The following is an 18,150-nucleotide window of genomic DNA, read 5'->3' on the forward strand; positions in this document are numbered from 1 at the left end:
AAGTTTATTTTAGAAGAAAGGAATTATAACTCTGTCTGGGCTACTACTGATAATCATTAGATAAGACCAACTCATTTGGCCAAATAAACATATTTATTCTGACCCTGGCCATAAATATGAATTTTCCCTTAAGGTTACTCAAGCTCAATAAGAACAACAGGCTAAATCCTAGTCAAAAAAAGAGAAAAAGTAAACTCTAGACTATTAAGAAAGATGCTTCCTCAGTTATGGGATGGGTTTATCTGGCTAATACCAGGCTATGGTCGTTTATCCTAAAGGCTACCCTTATGCTGAGAACAATTAATCATACCAAAGATAATCAACCTAATAGCACTAGAAAATTAGGCTGTCTTATGAAAACTGCCAATATACCATTTCTCGTAAAAGACACAGATTGATATGGAACAGATTGGGTTAGAAGACCAGAAATACACTGGTTGGCACCTAACAGAACTAAATGGCTTTGTGGGTCCAATCTATGACCCTGGCTTCCACCAGACTGGCTAGGAAGGTATACTTTAGGATTCCCCTGGTTCAAGGCCACTTATGTACAAACTTAGATATGACTCCAGCAAATTTACCATCAATACGAACTTGATGGACCAAGAGATCTCTATTTCACTGGTATGATCACTTAGCAGCTATTTTTCCACCTTCCGTAGGAGTGGAGAATGTTATTTCTCAACATTGAAGCCTTACCAAAATTCACTCAAAAGGCATTAAATGATTAATGCAACCAGGCTATTAGCCCACGAAACTGAGGTCTCTGTGATAAGAAAAGCTGTCTTACAAAATCATATGGCCCTTACTATCTTACAACATCTCAAGGGGCACCTGTGCTATAATTCAAACTGAATGTTGTTTATATACCAGATGAATCCTCTAATGGGTGCTGTTTTAGGAAGATGATTTGGTTCTGAAAGCTCATGGCTTAAATCCCTATCTGAAACTTTAATCACGTTATTAACTGTTATTACTTGTAACGTGTTTATAAGATTGCAGTCTTCTGTACTATATGATGCATAATCAGGCCTTCATCCAAATTAATGATAATGGAACATCTTGAAGAAATAGATCACATTTATAACACAGAATAATTGCAATAGTGTGATTCTAGGTATGGGAAGAGGCAACAAGGGAAATAACTCCTGGATCCTATATACAGAGACTCTTTTTTTATTTATAAATGGGCCTAAGTCCATTGATTAGGAAATTAACACCTGGAGTGACATATCAACGAAGATGTTTTCCCTGACCTGGGATGAGCCTCCCAGCACCATGGGACGAAAAAAAAAAAAAGGTCATGAAATGTCTCCCAAATATGGTCAAATTTATCACCATGGGGTTCAATTCAGTTGAGTCGCTTAGTCATGTCCGACTCTGCCAACTCCATGGACTGCAACATGCCAGGCCTCCCTGTCCATCACCAACTCCCGAAGTTTACTCAAACTCATGTCCATTGAGTCGGTGATGCCATCCAACCATCTCATCTTCTGTCATCCCCTTCTCCTCCCACCTTCAATCATTCCCAGCAACAGGATCTTTTCCAATGAGTCAGCTCTTCACATCAGGTAGCCAAAGTATTGGAGTTTCAGCTTCAGCATCAGTCCTTCCAATGAATATTCAGGACTGATTTCCAAACCAGGATTGACTGGTTTGATCTCCTTGAGTCCAAGGGACTCTCAAGAGTATTCTCCAACACCATAGTTCAAAACTATCAATTCTTCAGCACTCAGTTTTTTTTATGGTCCAGCTTTCACATCTGTACATGACTACTGGAAAAACCATAGCTTTGACTAGATGGACCTTTGTCGGCAAAGTAATGTCTCTGCTTTTTAATATGCTGTCTAGTTGGTCATAGCTTTTCTTCCAAGGAGTAGGCATCTTTTAATTTCATGGCTGCAGTCACCATCTGCAGTGACTTTGGAGCCCAAGAAAATAAAGTCTGTCACTGTTTCCATTGTTTCCCCATCTATTTGCAATGAAGTGATGGGACCAGATGCCATGATCTTAGTTTTCTGAATGTTGAGCTTTAAGCCAACTTTTTTACTCTCCTCTTTCACTTTCATCAACAGTCTCTTTAGTTCTGCCTCGCTTTCTGCCATAAGGGTGGTATCATTGGCACATGTGAAGTTATTGATATTTCTCCTGGCAATCTTGATTCCAGCTTGTGCTTCCTCCAGCCCAGTGTTTCTCATGATGTACTCTGCATATAAGTTAAATAAGCACGGTGACAATACACAGCCTTGACGTGTATCAGCCTTTCCCGATTTGGAACCAGTCTGTTGTTTCGTGTCCAGTTCTAACTGTTGCTTCCTGACCTGCATACAGATTTCTCAAGAGGCAGCTCAGGTGGTCTAGTATTCTCATCTCTTTCAGAATTTTCCACAGTTGGTTGTGGTCCACACAGTCAAAGGCTTTGGCACAGTCAATAAAGCAAAAGTAGATGTTTTTCTGGAACTCTCTTGCTTTTTCCATGATCCAGTGGATGCTGACAATTTGATCTCTGATTCCTCTGCCTTTTCTAAATACAGCTTGAACATCTGGAAGTTCATGGTTCACATACTGTTGAAGCCTGGCTTGGAGAATTTTGAGCATTACTTTACTAGCGTGTGAGATGAGTGCAACTGTGCGGTAGTTTGAGCATTCTTTGGCATTGCCTTTCTCTGGGATTGGAATGAAAACTGACCTTTTCCAGTCCTGTGGCCACTGCTGAGTTTTCCAAATTTGCTGGCATATCGAGTGCAGCACTTTCACAGCCTCATCTTTTAGGATCTGAAATAGCTCAACTGGAATTCCATCATGTCCACTAGCTTTGTTTGTAGTGATGCTTTCTAAAGCCCACTTAACTTCACATTCCAGGATGTCTGGCTCTAGGTTAGTGATCACACCGTCGTGATTATCTGGGTAGTGAAGATCTTTTTTGTATAGTTTTTTGTATAGTTTCATGCAAAGATGGACACAATAAAGGACAGAAATGGTATGGACCTAACAGAAGCTGAAGAGATTAAGAAGAGGTGGCAAGAATACAGAGAACTATTGCCATGGGGAGGAGATAGGAAATGAAAATACTTCCTGCCCTATCAATAAATAAGAAATGTCACAGCCATCAGCGATTTCTGGCCTCCAAATGCGAATGAGGGCTCCAGAAACTGCCATTCAACAGATGCTGCCACCCACCCCCCCCAGGGTGACTGCTGGGTGGGGGTGGGGGGGTTGATGCAAAAAAGCAGCCATCTGCCACTCCTTCAGGTGAACAAGGAAACAATTTAGCCCTGGGTAGATGAGGTGCATGTGAAAGGAATGAATTCAGTTGAGTGATACAAACTTGTTCATAGCCTCATTTCCCCTCCTGCCTCCTTAGAACAGTCTCTCAGAACTGAGGTGCTATCTCCTGGACTGCAGTCATCATTTTGCTCCAAATAAAACTTAACTAGCAACTCTCCAGTTGTGCATATTTTTTAGTCAACACCTATATGTAAACTCTTCAAATCTAAGGAATTTGCACTAACACTAAAACCAAATTTACCTCAGATGTAATTTGGAATTTCTATCAAAAAGCAAGTAATATAAATTCATTTGCCTCCTTAGAAAAGTAAAATGTTAACTCCTCAGTAAACATCGTCAGAATAGGTAACTAAAGTGGCTAGACACTGAAAGACACAACACCAAGAGACAGGTAATAAAGTGTAGTTTTAGTAACATGAAGAAACTCTGGAGGGTATAAAGACACCTCTATTTCACATATTTGTCAAAGATGGGTCAACATCTACAAATGCTAGTTTGGGACCATGCTCAAAAAGCATGGGAACAAAAGGAACCCAATCAATCACATGATCAGAGACTTAGGTGCTAAAATTCCCTGAAAGAGGAACTGAATGTTTTATGCTACAAATATAAATCCAACATTGCAAAGGAAGTTGAAAATCCTGAAGAGGTGTCTATATTTCACAGTGAGTCTTTTGGCTGGGAATGTGAGGAGACTTTCTCTCCCCTCAAAACCCTACTGTAAACCTACTACAGAAAGTAGATAAAAATAAACCTAAATTACTAATCTGATGATTCAGGAATAACATCTTTCAGATTTACAAAAGTAAAATCATAAGGCCCCTTTAAAGGAGTCTAACAATCAGGGTACCAGCTAGAAACACACAGTATCCACACCTGGTTAAAGTGAGGAGAATTCAATAAAGATACTACTTATAAAGATGTGGGTAACATTTAAAGAAAAGAACAAAGGATAATGCATTGCCCCAGAACCATAAATACATCTAGGCCTGAATGGGCAAGATGAAGAAGTGGAACCTGGGGAAGGTAGCTATCCAGAAAGGGCCACCAGCAAAGAATTACACTGGTGCACAGTGCAGACAATTCGCACCTCATTCCTCCTGCAGATCCATCTATTCCTTAACTGGAAGCCAGGAAGCAAAGGGGCCCACACACACAGTACACATGAATAAGCCTCCAGGGATATAGATCAGAGGAGAGAAAAAAGTATGTGGCTTTGGAGGAGAAAACAGAAGATACCCAGCCAAAGACCTGATTTTTACACAAGACCAAAGAAGCCAGAAACTAGATCTAACAAAGCAACCTCTGGTTCACACTGTATTAAGACTTGTTAACCAAGCTAGAAAACTTAAGCTAAATGGTGTTTCTACAGTAACACAGGAACATAATTTAAGTTATTACAATATAATCTCTAAAGTCCCTTTCAACCCTAAGGTTCTGTAGGACACTAAATATTCTATTGTACTGAAACAGGCAAAAAGGCATAAATAATGAAGATTAATCCTCAAGACAGCTCTTGAACATCTTATTTCTTGAAAGAAAGTTTGTACACCCATGTTCATAGCAGCATTATTTATTATAGCTAAAAAGTGGAAACAATCTGTCCAATGAAACATGAATGGATAAACAAACATATATATATGTGTGTGAGTACTAATATTAACATACTCCAATAGCCCATGTTGTAGCACATCAAAGAACTTTCTTCCATTTAAGGTTAAATAATATTCTATTCATCTATCAACATTCTAACTGTATTAGCCTATTAGTATTTAATAATATGTATGTCTTAAGAGTAAATGTACACATATACCTTAGGATCCTGCAGTTCTATTCCTGGACATATACCCCCAAGGAAATTTGTACAGAAGCCAAGAAGACACAGGTATATGGATTCTGTGGTAGTAAGGAGGTGGACGAATGCCAAGTCTCCATTACAAAAAGAAAGATAAAATGTAACAAACGTGACAGAATACTATCCAGCCAACAGAATTAATGAACTAGCTATATACACTTATAGCAACTGCTGCTGCTGCTAAGTCACTTCAGTTGTGTCCAACTCTGTGCGACCACACAGACGGCAGCCCACCAGACTCCCCTGTCCCTGGGGTTCTCCAGGCAAGATCACTGGAGTGGGTTGCCATTTCCTACTCCAATGTATGAAAGTGAAAGATGAAAGTAAGTCGTTCAGTCGTGTCCGATCTGTGCAACCCCAAAGACAGCAGCCCACCAGGCTCCCCGGTCCCTGGGATTCTCCAGGCAAGAACACTGGAGTGGGTTGCCATTTCCCTCTCCAATAGCAACACGAATAGTCTTTAAAAGCAGAAGAAAAAAAAGCAAAGAACAGGGAGGGTTCTAGGTTCAATTCCTTTCACTGAATGAAGCTACAAATCCTGAAAAGCATATATGGAGCAGCTTTTTGAGGATTCTGAAAAGTAAATAATAGAAGCTAAAGGAAATGGCAACCCACTCTGGTGTTCTTGCCTGGAGAATCCCAGGGACGGGGGTAACCCTGGTGGGCTGCTGTCCGTGGGGTCGCACAGAGTTGGACACAACTGGGGCAACTTAGCAGCAGCAGCAGAGACCAAATTTGATACACCAATAAAGTGGCAGTGAGTTATTAGTTTTTCCCTCTGGTATTTCCTAGATGCAAGGCTGAAACCAGAAGTGAGCACTGACACAGCAAAGTATGAACAGCAAGACAAGCTCAACTCTCTAGTCCTGTCTTGAGAAGCCAGAAAGAGGATCCCTGGTGGGGACAGACTGAGTGAAATACACCAAATCAGTAAAGTCAACTCACAGAAAAAACAATCAACATACATCAATGCTGAGATTATACAGTTGCTGGAATTAACTGACAAAGGCTTTAAAGCAGCTACTGTAAAAATATTTCAACAATTTAACCACACTTCAATAAAAAATAAATTTAGAAAACACTGCAACAAGTAAGGGCAAATACTCTTGAATGACTAGACAATCTCAGTAAAGAAACAAAAAACATCAAGAGGAAACAGTTTTTTTTGGCCCTCTGTGCACCTTGCAAGATCTTCGTTCCTCAAACAGAGATCAAACCCAGCCCCTAAACCCAGATCCTGGCAGTGAAAGCACAGAGTCAGAACCACTGGATCACCAGGGAATTCCTGAGGAAACAAACTTTAAAACTGAAAAATACAATAATCAAAAGAGGGGCTTCCCTGGTGGCTCAGTGGTAAAGAATCTGCTTGTCAATGCAGGAGACATGGGTTTGATCCCTGACCTGGGAAGATCCCATATACCACAGAGCGACTAAACCTGTGCACCACAACTACTGAGCCTGTGCTTTAGAGCTGGGGAACTGCGACTACTGAAGCCTGCATGCTCTAGAGCCTGTGCTCCACAACAAAAGAAGCCACCTCAAAGAGAAGTTTGCACATAGCAACAAGAGCGTAGCCCCAGCTTGCCTCAATTAGGGAAAAGCCAACACAGCATTAAAGACCCAGCACAATCAAAAATAAAAAAAATCTGTTTTTAAAAAATGTTAAAAACTCACCCTATGGGCTGGACAGCAGAAAGGAAATGACAATGGAAAGTGCCAATGCACTTGAACATAGATCAATACTAAGTATTCAATCTGAAAAAGAGATTTAAAAATAACACTGAAAAAAGTGATCAAAGTCTCAGATATCTGTAGAAATAGCAAAGGGTCTAATATTGCATCATCAGAATATCAGAAGGATGGGAGAAACAGTTTGGTACCCAAAAACTTTTGGAAAAATATTGGGTGAAAACTGTCCAAATTTAGCAAAATAAATAAATCTACAGACTGAAAAACTCAGAGAGCTCTGAAGTGAATAATCCCAAAGAAATGTATGCTCAGAATCATCTTAATCAAACTGCTGAAAACTAAAGACAAATTTTAAAATACTGAAAGCAGCCAAAGAAAAACATATTACCTATAGATCATCTATTCAAATAATAAGACTTCCCATCAGAAACCACAGAGGCCAAAAGGAAGTATGACCAGAAAAGAACTGTCAACCCAGAATTCTATACCCAGTGAAAATACCCTTCAGAAATACAGGGGAAATGAGTCATTCTCTGGTTTTCCCAGGTAGTTCAGTGGTAAAGAATCTACCTCCCAATGCAGGAGACACAGGAGATGCAACTTCCATCCCTGAGTCAGGAATACCCACTGGAGGAGGAAATGGCAACCCACTCCAGTATTCTTGCTGGGAAACTCCCATGGACAAAGGAGCCTGGTAGGTTACAGTCCATTAGGTCGCAAAGAGTCGGATACTACTCAGCACACACACAAGTCACTCTCAGATGAGGGAACATAAATAAGAAAACCTGGAACACTAAAATAAAGGAAGAAATGGCAAATATTTATATCTTACATTACAGAAATGGCAAATATCTGGGTAAATACAATAGAAGACTGTTCTCTTCAGTCTCTTAAAATGTATTTGACAGTTAAAAGCAAAACTAATAACACTGATGGGTTTTTTTCAACACATGTAAACATAATACATAAGATAACCACAATATAATGATACAAAGGGGTAGGGAGCAAGGTAAAGGGACCTACATGATATTTCTATTAATATATTCCACAAGAAGTGATAAAATACTAAGTAGATTGTGAAAAGTTAAGTATGTCCACTATAATTCCTAGATTGACTAGTAAAACATACTATATCAAAAAAAGACTAAAAAGCTGGACAAATTTTAAACTTGATGACTAAACTGTTCAAATAACCCAAGATAAGGCATGCAAGCAGAAAGAGAAATGAAAACCATAAAACAAATAATAAAGTGGCAGGCCTAAATTCAAATATGCTAAAATTACATAAGTAGAAATGATCTAAACATGACAATTTAAAGAACAGATTGTCAGAATTGTTACTATGTATGGTGACAGATGTTAACTAGGCTTACCAGATGGTTCAAAAAATGATCAAACTATATACTGCCAAGATTAAACTCACATCGATAATGTAGGAAGGTTAAAAGGATGAAAAAAAGTATTATCATGCAAACAGTAGTCAAAAGAAAGCTGAAAGTTGTTACCTTTCAACCCCCTCCACCCACTTCATTACAAACTTCCAGTTATAAAATACTGTAAATGAGTCATGGGATGTTATGTACAATGTGGTATGGTGACTATGATTAATACTGTATTACATATTTTGAACTGTGGGGTTGGAGATGACTCTTGAGGGTCCCTTGGACAGCAAGGAGATCAAACCAGTCAATCCTAAAGGAAATCAACCCTGAATATTCATTGGAAGGACTGATGCTGAAGCTCCAATATTTTGGCCACCTGATGCAAAGAGCTAACTCACTGGAAAAGATCCTGAGAAAGATTGAGGGCAGGAGGAGAAGGGGACGACAGAGGACGAGATGGTTGGATGGCATCACCGACTCAGTGAACATGAGTGAGTCTGAGCAAGCTCTGGGAGATGGTGAAGGACAGGGAAGCCTGGCATGCTGCAGTCCAAGGGGTCACAGTCAGAGAAAACTGAGCAACAACAACAAATTACAAAGCTATTAAGAAAAAAAAATTTTTTTTTCTTTTTTTCTTTTTTTTGGCCCTGCTGCCGGGCATGTGGGATGTGATATCTTAAGTTCCCTGACCAGAGATTGAACCTGCACCCCCTGCAATAGAAATGCAGAGTCTTAACCACTGGATTGCCAGGGAAATCCCAAGAGAATGAATCTTAAAAGTCCTCATCAAAAGAAGAAAAAACTGTATGTATGGTGACATACATAGACTTACTGATGGCATCACTGACTCAATGGACATGAATTTGAGCAAACTCCAGGAGATGGAGGACAAGGAAGCCTGGTGTCGCAAAGAGTTGGACTCAACTTAGAGACTGAACAACAAAAACAATGCGGTAATCATTTTGCAATACATACAAATATCAAATCATTGTGTTGTACACCTGAAACTAATATAAGGTTATATATCAATAATACTTCAACTTTTAAAAAAGCTGAAGGGGCTATACTGTTAGACAAAGTAGACTTTAGCAAGAAAAACGGGGATACAAAGGGATATTATATAATCACAAAAAGGTGAATTCAAAAATAAAATGTAACAACCTAATAGTGAATGCAACCTAATAGTGAATGCACAATAAAGCCTCAAAATACAAGAAACAACAAAAGACAGGACAGGACAAAGAAACAAATCCTTAACACTTCAACAAATATGTTGAAGTTGGACACTTAACATATTTCCCTTTGAAATTTCTTAAATTAGCAGACAGAATACCAGCAAGAGTACAGAACTGAACACCAATAATAACCAACTATATCTCACTGACATTTACAGAACACTCCACTCAACACAGCAATGCACAGGGAACACTTATGAACACAGACCACATCCTGGGTTACAAAACAAGCTCTAACAAATTAAACAGAACTGAAGTCACACAAGGTATATTCTTTAACTGCAACAGAAATTAACCTAAAATCAGTAATAAGAAAGATAACAGAAAACCTCCAAACACTTGTAAATTAAACACTATACTTCTAAATATACATGTCAAAGAGGAAGTTTCAAGTGGAAATTATTTTTTAAAGTTTAAACTGCAAGAAAGTGAAAATTAAAATATAACATCAAAATGTGTGTGTGAAGCTAAAGCAGTGCTTGGGGAAATATCACAATTTTAAATGCTCACATTAGAAAAGAAGGAAGGTCCGAGGGGCAGTTTTTCAAGGCAGAAGCCTGGTGTCTCTCTTTGGCTGACAGAGCAATAAAGTTATTCTTTTCTACTTCCTGCCCCCCCCACCCCCCCCCTTGCTGGTACAGTGACTAGGAATCTGCCTACCAATGCCGGGGACATGAGTTTGATCCCTGGTCTGGAAGATTTCACATGCCACGGAGCAACTAAGCCAGTGCACCACAACCACTGAAGCCTGAGCACTCTAGGGCCCTTGAGTGACAACTACTGAGGCCTCATGCTGCAGCTACCAAAGCCCAAGAGCCTACAACCTGTCCTTCAAAACAAGAGAAGCCACCACAATGAGAAGTACATGCAGCACAACTAAAAGTAGCCCCCACTCATCACAACTAGAGAAAGCCCAAGTGCAGCAATGAAGACCCAGCGCAACCAAAAAGTAAAATAAGTATTTTTTTTCAAACCGACTCAAAACAAATACAAAATATAACTGCCCCTTACACATGACAAAAATTGAATCTAACATTAAGAACCATTCCAAAAGAAAATCCAGGTCCAAGTGGCTTCTCTATTAAACATTTAAGGAAATTCTATCAAACACTTAAGGAAACTTAGCACCAATATTTACATGAACCCTCACACCTCAAGGGCTTCCCAGATGGCTCAGGTGGTAAAGAATCCACCTGCCAAGCAAGATCCCTGGGTCAGGAAGATCTCCTGGAGAAGGAAATGGCAACCCACTCCAGTATTCTTGCCTGGAGGAGCCTGGCGGGCTACAGTCCAAGGAGTCACAAAAGAGGAGGACACTAGACTGAGTGTCCAAAAACAACAACATACCTCAAAAAGCTAATATGAGGATTAAATGAAAATTTGTGGATTTTAGGGCATTTCCTGGAGGTCCAATGGCTAGGACTCCACACTTTTCACTGACTAGAGCCAGAGTCAATTCCTGGTGGGGGTACTAAGATCCTGCAAGCCCTGGAAGGTGGCAAAAAAATAAGTGAAACTCCAGTCAACAGACTCATACTAAAAGAAAAGGTCTAATCATCTAAAGATTAGCTGATAGGTTATTAGCTAATAGCTGGTGGCCCACTAGTTCAGAATCTACCTGCCAATGCAGGGGACATGGGTTCAATCCCTGGTGCAGAAAGATACCACAAGCTGTGGGGCAACTAAGCCCACCGTGCCACAAATACTGAAGCCCGAAGGCCCTAGAGCCTATGCTCTGCTATAAGAGAAGCCACTGTCATGAGACGCCAGCACACTGCAACCAGAGTAGCCCCTGCTCGTTTCAACTAGAGAAAGCCAGTGCACAGCAATGAAGACCCAGCGCAGCCAAAAATAAACAATTTTAAAATAAAGATTAGCTGATAAATGAACTTTTTAAAAACTGAAGACTAGGACTTCCCTGGTAGTCCAGTGGTTAATAATCTGCCTGCCAATGCAGGAGACACAGGTTCAATTCCTGGTCTGGGAAGATTCCACATGCCTCAGTGCAGCTAAGCTAAAGTGCCACAATTGCTAATTTAGAAAAAAAAAAAAAAGAAGAATACTTGATGTACAATATAAGTTACAGTATACAATACAGTGGCTCACAATTTTTAAAGGTTATACTCCATTATTACATATTTTATATCTTTTGGATTAAAAGTAAAAGTTAAATATATATTTGCATCTGTTTTCCCTTGCTTTAACTGTTTCAACCTCACTGGAGGATTTCAGCTGTGATCAGTTTAGCTCTTCTCAAGCTAGCTGCTGCCTTTAGTATGCTATGTCTGACTCTTCTCAAAGCACACACTATTTCTAAGGTTCCACTGTTAATCCCACACTGTCTTGTACAATACTTAGTACAAAGCTGTCACTCGTTTATTATGCTAATAGGAAATTTAACTAAAAATAAGTCTTTTTTTGAGTTCCACAAACTTACAGAGTCTAGTTTTGTTTTAGATTTAAGGAAAGGAAAATAATTTGCCAAAATACTTTGTCAACTTGAGTTCTGAGGATTTTCAACTTTCAGAAATTAGACTCCTACAAAAACTAATCATTAAGAACAATGACACTAAACCACAAGGTATTAACTATTATTTTTATTTAGGACATGTCCAAAATAATCACCAATATATGTAAAAAAAAAATTAGACTCAAAGCTTATCTAATAAAAAAGGTCAATTTAATTATCATTTCAGGATTTTTTTTTCTTTTGGCCCTGCCTCGAAGCTTGCAGTATCTTAATTCCTCAACCAGGGAGCCACCTCATGTCCCGGCAGTAAAACCACCAAATCCTAACCCCTGAACCGCCACGGAATTCTTCCAATTCAGGATTTGAACTTGTGTTTCCAAAGCTACGATCAACTTTGTATCCTGAATGATTCAGAATACTAATTTTAGGAATAACCTAAAAGTAAATAAACTATTCTGGTCAAGTCACTATTTTATACATATACAAATAATTATATACAGGAAAAAACATATATAAATACCATGTATATGTGAGTACACATATATATTACCACATACTAATACTGCCCAATACCTAATTTAAAACTGTCATTTGATTCAGAGCTTATTCTAAACTCATTTTGTACCTCAAGATTTTTACTGCCATTCATCCACTCATCAAACATTTTTGAGTGTGGCTATCAAGCAGGGCCTCCCAGGCGGTTCAATGGTAAAGAAACTGCCGGCCAATGCAGGAGACTTAGGTTTGATCCCAGAGTCCAGAAGTTCCCCGGGAGTAGTAAATGGCAACTCACTCCAGTATTCTTGCCTGGAGGAGCCTGGCAGGCTACAGTCCATGGAGTCCCAAAGAGTCAGATACAACTGAGCATGCACACATGCACATATTCTATCAAGTACTGTGCCAAGCAGATGGAGACAACAGACACTTAAGTAATACTCTAGTGTTTTATGGAGTTCACAGTTTAATGGGGTAAGTGACACAAAAACAACTATAAGACACATAAACACCTATAACATAATCGTTACAGGGACTTCCCTGGTGGTCCAGCGGTTAAGAATCCACCTGCCAATGCAGGGGATACAGGTCCAATCCCTGGTCTGGTTGGGAAGATTCCACGTGCCTTGAGGCAACTAGGCCTATACACCACAACTACTGAGCCCATGCACTCCACAAGAGAAGCCGCCACCACCACGAGAAGCCCATGTACTGCAACGAAGACCAAGCGCAGCCAAAAATTAAAAAAGGAAACTATAAATCTTATAAAAGGATTATGAACTAGTGATTGTGAAATTACTTCTCAGTATTTTAATTACATCACCATTATGTCACACATTGGTCAGCAACCTCATGTTCTCTTCTGGGCTCTTTCAAATCCTTCATTTTACTCCAGTCCTTAAAGTTGGAACAAACTGATCTAGTCCTTCTTTTATTACCCAGCTTCATGAGCCTTTTAAAACTGGATAAACTCTCCATTCTGAATAAGGGAAAGTGTAAAACCATGGATTGGGCCATTCCTCGTGTTACCCCTGGACAGAGAAGGGAGAGACTGTTGCAGCTCACAAGAGCTTCCCAAATTAGTGAAGCTGCCCAGAGACAGTAATCCTGAAAACTTTAAAGTAGCCAAAAAATAGCAAAATAAACCATTAACTCCCAAGAAACCAACTTTAGAGTCTTGTAGCTCCAAAAGAACCAATCTGGGAAGGGAGGCAACAGTCCACAGTACACAAAAGTCATTTTTTAGTATATAGGAAAACTGTATTTGAAATGTATTATTTTATTTATCCTGAATACCTCTTTCTTATAAGTGATATGAACAGATTCAGGTATGATTTAGGCATTGCAGATATGAATAAGTGACATAAAAGTACAAACAAGCTAGAAGACATTTCCACAATAATACAGCCCAATTCTTAAAACCATTTCACATACAGAAATGTCGTTTCCTGTATTTTCAAATTGTACTAAAATCATCAGTGACCAAACTAACCAAGATTGAAAATTTAATAAAAGACCACAAAACCAGCAGTATCATGTATAACTCACAAGAAAAGTACAGACTTCAGAATTCACAGACCATCTTTCCAGAAGGAGCTATAAATATTGAAATTCATAAGACATTATGACAGTACCTTTATCTTGTTTCTCAATAAAATATAAAAAGCAATACAAAAAATTCGTTGGACATACTTTCACAAAGAGTTTCTCTTAAGGCATACTTTTACAAAGTTGTAATCATGGACTCCAATCACTAGTGAATTCTTTTATCACTTAACATCGTATCTGCTAGTCTTCAGTATTATACTTTAATGGCTGCCTAATACATTGAGTAACCATTTTTAATAATTTCCCAATCTTTTTTATATTTACCATATAAAATAATGCTGAAGTTAGTATTCATGTGTATTCTACTTTTTCTGTATATTAAATTATTTCTTTATATTCTCTTCTAGTTCTATTTTTAAATCAGGATAGACTTTGTGTCAATTGGGACTTAATTGTGATTTTAAAGGAAAAGTGAAAAGTCGCTCGGTTGTGTCCGACTCTCTGCGACCCCACGGACTATACAGTCATGGAAATATCCAGGCCAGAATACTGGTGTGGGTAGCCTTTCCCTTTTCCAAGGGATCTTCCCAACCCAGTGATCGAATCCAGGTCTCCCACATCACAGGCGGATTCTTTACCAGCTGAGCCACCAGGGAAGCCCAAGAAAACTTAGTGGGTTAGCCTATTCCCTTCTCCAGCGCATCTTCTGACCCAGGAATCAAAGTAGGGTCTCCTGAATTGCAGGAGGATTCTTTACCAGCTGAGTTACCAGGGAAATGATTTTAAAGGAATGAAACCTTAAATTAAGTAGACTATAAAGAATTGGGGATTCTGGGGCTCCCAATCATTGAAATTCCAGAGGCAAAAGAAGATAGGAAGAACGAAAACAATCTGGACAGAACAGTAACACAAGACTTAGGAAACTGGGTGACTTTAAAATATAATAAACATTAAGGTTTCAAAACAATCTTTTATTTTCGAATAAAAGGATATTACTAAGTCCTCCTTTCCCAGAAGATGGGGTGCTGAGAAAGCTGTAAAAACAAAATTTCCGGTGGAAATTTCTCCTAAGTACAGGAGTCAAAAAGGCTACTACTTGCGCGGGGCGGGGATTGGTGGGTCGACGACGACACATATATTAACTATTACTTTATTAAACGAATACATAATGGGGGTATAAACGAAACAAAATTGGCAAGAAAATAATCGTTGATGAAGCTGGGTGAGAAGGGAATTCATTAGTCTTTACCTTGGCTTTAAATTTTCATAATAAAAAGTTTAGAAAAATAATGAATACGCTAGCATAATAGAAAAACTATGACCAGCTCTTAATTTCAGTTTTACTACTACAGTGAAAGTGACTCTTTCCTATTACCTAATTATTAAACGGGCGCTCTTGGGTCCCGATCCTTGTAAAACTTTATGCACGTCGAGTTTCCAGTCCTCTCACCTGCAGCACCGCGGAAGGGGAGCAATGAGAACTGAAAGAGGGGCGCATGGACAGGACCACAGGCTCCTCAAAAGACCACTCGTCAGACAAGAAGGGGTCGGCGAAAGGGGTCAAAGGTCGCGTTTTGCTTCCGCTAAAGAAAAGGGCAATTTCGCCCAGGGCCCCCAGGTACGTTCCCTGGAGGCCGCGCCGCCCAGGAGAGGCTGCCCGGCTCGGACGCGGACTCCCTCGGGCACGAGGGACACAACCGAACCGAAGTCTCTCTGGGCCAGAAGAGATAGGGTGAGGGGAGTGGCCGAGAGCGCCAGCCCGGCCCTGTCCGCGTCGGGCGCCAAAGCCCAGGCCGCGGCAGCTTCACCCCGGGGTAGAGATGGCTCGAAACAGGAAGGACAAGAAAGTTTGGCGGTGTCATATATCCACGACTAGCGGTCTCCAAGCTGCTCGCGGCCCTGCCACGCCCCCGAGCCCGGCCTTCGGCGGCCTTCCGCGCCGCAGCCCCTCCGGCCCGACCTCCGGCCTGACCCAGGATCATTCTGTTTCTCCTCACCTGCCACGTCAGAGTCGTCCAAATCCCTGGCTAGGGACTTAGAAGCCCGGAGCGCAGCGTGGGGAAGAAAACAAAGACGATCGACCCTGAAAAAGCCCACTCACCTGGCCAAATCCGGACGTAAAAACGGCAGAGACGCACTTAGGAACCAAGACTCAGCATCCAAAATGGCGGCTCCCTCTGCCTCAGCACAGCGAGCACAGGCGGAGGAATCCGCGGAACCGAGTTAGCCACGCCCTCTTTCCAGGGATTGGCTGCACGCCCGCCGCTCCTGGGACTCACGCTCTGAGGGCCTCCGGGCTCCCCTGCCCAGATTCCTTCGGAGCCGGCGCAGCCGGGGACTACTTCCCGCAGCGGAGGCACGGAAGGAGAGAGCAGACTCGTCACGCCTACAGAATCACCTGCTGGGGCGTGCCCGGGTTTCGCAGGTTACTCCCTGGGCGCGGGGAGGCTGGCCGCTGAGGCTTGTTTTCCGAGTCCGCGCGGAGGCTGGCCGCTGAGGCTTGTTTTCCGAGTCCGCGCCCAGTGCCTTGTTCGGGATTGTTCCAGTCCGTGGAAAAACCGGGTTCAGCACGGCCTTCCAAACATCCGGAGTTAGTCTTCTGCTTTCGTCCCTTGCTCGACTTCATTCGCCACAGGGACTTTCCTCCTGCGTCTCGGTTCATTTCGTCAAATTACCTGCTAAGCAGGTTTCCACTCTGGCAGCTGACGACTCTCTTTCCGGCTCTTCGCCCTCCTTCCTTAGACGTCCAGCCTCTCTCCTGCCCCGCTTTTAAACCAAGTCTGATTGCTCTTTCAAACAGAATACCGATAGTTTTTTAAGTAAGATGTTTCCTCTCAGCAGCACATTCTCTGGGAATTTACCTTATCTCTATTCAGAGAAAGCTTTTTCTTTTAGTTATCTTTGTGCTTAACTTGAAAACCATTCTCTCTGATTAACGTTAGAAGGGGTTTCCTAAGCACTTGGCTTCTAGAAGGAGGTAATCCTGCCCCCTGCTGTACTGGGTGCATCTACCAAGACCAAAATTGTGGTTTGCTAAATTGTGATGAGGCAATGGCACCCCACTCCAGTACTCTTGCCTGGAAAATCCCGTGGATGGAGGAGCCTGGTAGGCTGCAGTCCATGGGGTCGCTAAGAGTCGGACACAACTGAGCGACTTCACTTTCACTTTTCACTTTCATGCATTGGAGAAGGAAATGGCAACCCACTCCAGTGTTCTTGCCTGGAGAATCCCAGGGACGGGGGAGCCTGGTGGGCTGCCGTCTGTGGGGTCGCACAGGGTCGGACACGACTGAAGCGACTTAGCAGCAGCAGCAATCTGACAAAGATGGAACTAAGAGTAACCATATGAAGTTTATATGAATTTATAAGTAATGTGTCTCTATAACTACTTCCAGTATTTCTAAATTAGAAGCAGCTTTCAGAACCTCAGTATACAGTGCGTGGTTCCTTTAAAATGTATGAATTTTTGTTGTTGGGAAATGCATGCATATAAGAATTGAGTCCTTTCTGCAATAAAGCAATAGCGTCTAGAAAAAAAGTGAGCGAATTGCTTGGATCTAAAAAGGCTTAGAAACACAGCAACCACATGTTATATGGACCTTGTTTAGATAGCCTGAAACCAATTTATAGTCTTTTATGGGCTTCCCTGGTGGCTCAGACGGTAAAAGAATCTGCCTGCAATGCAGGAGACATGAGTTAGATCCCTGGGTTGGGAGTTGGAAAACCCACTCCAGAAAAGCCTGGCAGGCTACAGTCTATGGACTCGAAAAGAGTCAAGACTGCAGGATTCCAGTTATTTGAGGAATTTAAAGACGTCGGCTCAAGACAGAAGGTAGAATGGGGTGGGAAGGGAGAGTGGGGAGTTACTGTTTAATGAGTACAGAATTTCAGTTTGGGATGATGAAACCGTTCTGGTGACGGATGGTGGTGATAGTTACACAACCGTGAGTGTACTTAATGCCACTGAACTGTACAACTAAAAATTTTTAAATGGTAGCTTTTATGTGTATTTTACCACAATAAAAAATGTTCATTGTAAAAATTTTCAAATGATGTCTGTGTCATGCTGCTGCTGCTAAGTCACATCAGTCGTATCCGACTCTGTGCGACCCCATAGATGGCAGCCCAGCAGGCTCCTCCGTCCATGGGATTTTCCAGGCAAGAGTACTGGAGTGGGTTGCCATTGCC

The 18,150-nt window shown here is 41.1% G+C and overlaps 1 protein-coding gene across 2 annotated transcripts in view; it reads right to left on the bottom strand.

Annotated features, from left to right (window-relative positions):
- Positions 1-16,192, bottom strand: part of IST1 (IST1 factor associated with ESCRT-III) — a 39,217-nt gene extending 23,025 nt beyond the window's left edge. Inside the window, exon 1 of one of the 2 annotated variants that reach the window (XM_061387783.1) lies at positions 16,064-16,192. The gene's annotated coding sequence lies outside the window, so the exon portion shown is untranslated. Of the gene's footprint in view, positions 1-6,817; positions 6,842-16,063 lie in introns of those variants that run through there. The other variant, XM_061387789.1, reaches the window with a different exon arrangement.
- Positions 16,193-18,150: the final 1,958 nt, after the last annotated feature.

Source organism: Bos javanicus, chromosome 18 (genome assembly GCF_032452875.1).
Source record: "Bos javanicus breed banteng chromosome 18, ARS-OSU_banteng_1.0, whole genome shotgun sequence".
NCBI classification, from domain to species: Eukaryota; Metazoa; Chordata; class Mammalia; order Artiodactyla; family Bovidae; genus Bos; species Bos javanicus.